The sequence below is a fragment of the Gouania willdenowi genome, chromosome 12 (genome assembly GCF_900634775.1).
Source record: "Gouania willdenowi chromosome 12, fGouWil2.1, whole genome shotgun sequence".
Classification (NCBI taxonomy): domain Eukaryota; kingdom Metazoa; phylum Chordata; class Actinopteri; order Blenniiformes; family Gobiesocidae; genus Gouania; species Gouania willdenowi.
The window spans coordinates 5,808,333-5,813,295 of NC_041055.1; positions in this window are offsets into that span (position 1 = coordinate 5,808,333).

Below are 4,963 nucleotides of genomic sequence, written 5' to 3' on the forward strand. Positions count from 1 at the left end.
TAACAAAATAATGCTTTATGAGGAAGTCCGTATGGGTGTTTTGCTAGTTTTTAATCTTATAAACAAACCGTAGCATGAAATAATTTGTTAAATGTAAAGGATTTGTTACTATTGAATTTATTACCATTACTATTTTGTGTGTGTGTGTGTGCGTGTGTGTGTGTGTGTGCGCGTGTGTGTGTGTTGTTTGACATTTTGTGGGGTATTTGTTTGTCATTTTGTTAATTTTTGGACCTATTTAATGTGGGCAAAGGTTGTGTGTTTTCCTGTTATTGTTGTCATTTTATGTATTTTTCTGTCATTTTGTGTTTTACTTGTTAGTTTGTATGTTTTTGGAGTCATTTTATGCATCTTTCTTTATTAGTTTGTGTGTTGTTTGACATTTTGTGGGGTTTTTCTTGTCATTTTGTTATTCTTTGGCCCTATGTAGCATATTTTTGCATGGGGAACGTTGTGTTTTTTTGCTGTCATTGTGTGTCTTGTCAATTGGTTTTCATATTTTTCTATCATTTCGTGTTTTTTATGTCATTTTACGTGTTTTTCTTTGTGTGGGACACATTAAATTAGTACGAGGGCCGAGTCGGGGTGTCTAAAGGTACTGGGTTATGAGGAAGTACCTGATATTTTTTACAATGCTTCATCTTTATAATTTTGCGTGGGCATGTAATGGATGCTCCTCTGGCTTTTCATGTTTGCAGAAAGTCAACAAGCATCGTGGTGTCAGTAATGTCTTCTTTCATACAGGCCTGAAAACATGTGTGCAGTCTGAGCTATATCTGTGGCAGGGCGGGGCTGTGTGGGGTATTTTGGTCCAAAGGATGGATGGCTGTGGCAATGTCGTGGTCTCACTCTGATTGAAGCAGACACTTTACTCACGAGGAAGAACAAACAAGGAGCCGAAAGAGGAGCACAACTACAGCTTGGTGGCAGACCAAGTGACGGGCTGATGGGCTTTTTTTAAAACGGTGTTTGAGGGGTAATAGCACAGTGCTGCACTACAGTGGATTCCTTAACTTGATTAATAAAAGCAGCTAAAAATGTGAGAACTTGTTTAAAAATCATCTGTAAATAGTTCAAATGTGTCCACTCGTCCTCCTGTTACTGAAAACAGAGAAATGTTTTGATTCTTTTGAAATGTGAAAAAATACCTAACTATGGTCTACTGCCAATGGTCATTCATATACATAAACTTATATAAGTCCCTTCGTCGTCCTATAGACCCCTATACAAATGGAAATGATCGCTGAGTGTTTCCAGCCAATAGGCTTCCACTTCATGTTTTTGAGACTGTCAATCAAAGTGAATGCGGAACTGTGCACTCGTCACAACAAGAAACAGGTAAATATGATGTTGGCTCTTACCTGACCCATAGACCTAAATCAATGTGACCTGATGTAACCTTGTTATGTTCCGCAATGCGCGTGCAGAAAAGTAGGCGTGGCTTCTGGTAGATTGTGAGAGGCAGGGGAGGAAGTGAGGCCTTTTGGGGCGGGACATCGAGCCGTTTCTCAGAAACTTCAGAAAAAAGTAAAACAAATGTCCCTTCAATAATAAAACAAATTCCATATATATATATATATATATATATATATATATATATAAATATATATATATATATATATTAAACTTGTAGAATACTAGTACATAGAAACAAGTTAAATCTGTTACATTTGAACACCTGGAGAATTTAGCACACCTTCAAAAGGAAACATCAAAGGCGATCAGCAGAACTCTGACAAAGACTGGCAGTTCACAGTCGAAACATGTCGGGAGCTAAAAATTTCCTCAAAAACCTTGTCTGAATAAACAAAATTTCAACTTAACATACTCATCATATTATATATGTTACATAGATTGTGGTTGGTATGAATCTCTAGATGGTCTATATATGAAATTATATTGTTTATTATCTCAAACTCCAGCTATGGTTCTTGTTCTTTACACTAAGAGAACAAACACAAAGTTACCTGTAATAGAAAGCTCCAGCATCATTTCACTAAACGATATGCCATATTTTTATCACGCTATATATATTAGCCACTTCAGCTGCGTGCTAACTACATGCTAACCCTGTCCATAAATAACAGTTTTCAACCCTGACTTTGAACCTAACGTTCACCTCTGTGCTTTCTGGAAACTTCCCAGTGTCGCCGACTTCACCACTAACCGCTGACCTGACGAGTCACGCTGTGGCGTGGTACGCAGCATCATTGTGGCGTTGGCTACGTTAGCCATAGTTTCACAGCTATTGTTGACTGAACCGTATAAACTTTGGGTCACAGTGTTTATAAAGCAGGTTTACATGACGGTAAGAGTACAAGGATGATTTAAAACGTGCTGCCTTGACAGTTTTTTGTGCTGAGCTCATCAAAATCAGCAGATTTAAATTCGGATAATCTTTATTGACAGTGGCTAACCCAGGAAAACAATACAGGAAGAAAATAGTTGAGCAAAATATGATAAATGTACACCATTAGGCACCAGTAAATCTGTGGGTCAAAAGATGATTGAATTAATAAAATGTATTTGTATAGGGGTCTATAGGACGAAGTTGGGACTTATATACATTAATGTATTTGAATAACCACCGGCAGCAGACCATAGTAAAAGACTAGTTAGGTATTTTTTTTGCATTTCAAAAGAATCATACATAAACACAGATTTCTCAGAAACTCCGGATATCAACTTTAAAGCAGAACTAAGTAACTTGCGCTTAGCGCTCCCCTTAAAGATCCCTTTTGGTTATGTCACTGTCGCAAAAACTCAGCGCCACCTGCCCCACCCCACAGCTACATGCGCACCTTTGCTCTCCCAAGACTGTAGCAACCGATCACTGAAAAATCTAAATACAACAGTGACACTAAGGGAGCTTTCACACATATAGTCCCATGTAACCATGGGAACAGTATGAGGAAGAGAGACAAGTAAATAAAATGAATGATGTGGGAGTAATACGGAAGGAAGTGTGGAAATGTGTGTGTTTGTTTGTGTGCTGACAAAGCAGCTCTGAAAATGAATGGATAGATGGATATTTGTGTGTGTGCTGCCTGATGGAGCGCTGGATTGCAAGTGTGTGCGCGTGCCTGTTGCCGTGACTACGGTAAGTGATTGCTGTGTATTGCTGCTGAGCTGTCACTGCATGGAGCTCCGTTCCTCAGACAAAGGTCTTCTCTGCCTTTTTTTTGCTAGCTTCGCCATGACATAAGTTTGAGAAAAGTGAATTTGTAGATGACCATGTGCAGCCACAGGGCTGGTCATAATCTAGCATTAGTTTGTATTGGGCTGCCGTAAAGCAGTACGTCTGGCCAAAGGGTCGGAGGCAGGAAAGTTGCAAGTGCGGTTTTCTAGCCAGAGACAGCAGGGGGAGGTGAAAGACCCCCCAATAATAAGGTGAAAAAGTTACGGAGTTCTGTTTTAAAGTGAATATCCTATAGGGATCCTATCTGTCGCTCATTGCTTGGATATTGTCAGTTTCTTACATATTTAGTATTTTATGTATATGTAAAAGTGCAAACTAGGGCACAATAATGTTGAAATTACGAATTTTCCCACATAAAATCTGTGACCCACTTGAAATCAAACTGCTCCATAATTAGCCCCTGAACTAAAATATGTTTGACACCCCTGCCAGGGTTGGGGTCAGTTACATTTTTCAGTTACAATTGCGTCTTCAATTATCCATTTTCAATTACAACTAAATTATGATTATGGTGACCGGCATTTTTTCCAATTAAAAATTAAAATTACAATTATAGTTTTTTCACTGAAAGTCAATTTAAATTGCAATTATGTCCACAAATTCAATTAATCCCAATTACTGAGCCTTCATTAAATAACCTTCCTCTTGTGTTAGCTTTCTGTTAGCATCTCTTTTGATAACTGATCAGTTTTGACCCATGTCTTAAATCAGCTGTGAAATACACTAAAAAATGTATAAATCATCTCATTTGTTTTTCATCTCTTGGTTACCTAAGTTGTTAGGCTTCCTTATCCATAAATATATTGGTATTAATGTCTTTTTAATTTTTGGTGTGAGCGCCTAAGCCTTTCAGACTTTCAGTATGCCCCTCAATTTCAATTTATTTATATATATATATTACAAAAGATGAAATCCGACTTAGAGAGAACTCACCGCTAGTGGGAAAACTTGATATGAAACATATTCTAATAGTTGATAACTAATAACTAATGTGTAAGCCATAGAACTCTAACATGATTCCCTAGTTTTGCATTTTTATTAAATTGTAGTTTTTATAGCAATTACAATTACAAAGTCAATTATTCGAACTCAATTACAATTTAATTGTTATTACAACAGCAACATATGTTTTCAATTACCTGTTACAATTACATAATACAATTATAACTATGCCAAAATTGTATATAATTATCAATTACGCTGTTGTAATTATAATTGACCCCAACCATGCATGACCCCTGCTATTGATTGAGTTTTAAGCTACAATTTTTTTTTTAATACTTCAAATGTGCTTTTTTTAAAATCAATAAACAAATGTGAATAAGTTTTGTTGATTGGTAAAACATTATCAAAAAAGTTATCTCTCTATATAAAGCAAGGAATCTCTGTCTGTCTGTGTGTCTGTTCCTCAGATATCTCTGCGAATCAGGCTCAGATTGACCTGAGACTTTCAACATGGCTGCTGCTTGGTTGAAAGGTGTGCAACGACGGATTTGTTTACCGTTCATAAATTAATTTGTAAAATTGTCCACCAGTCGCTGTGCGCACTGGAGCGGTTCGTTCTCTCTCTCTCTCTCTCTCGCTCTCTCTCTCTCTCTCTCTCTCTCTCTCTCTCTCTCTCTCTCTCTCTCTCTCTCTCTCTCTCTCTCAATTCAAAACTGGTTGATATTGCCAAAGCAAGTGTGACAGAACGATGTACACACAAATAGTTAATCAAATGTTATAAAATAGCTACATTTGTGCGAAACAATAAGATTAAAATGA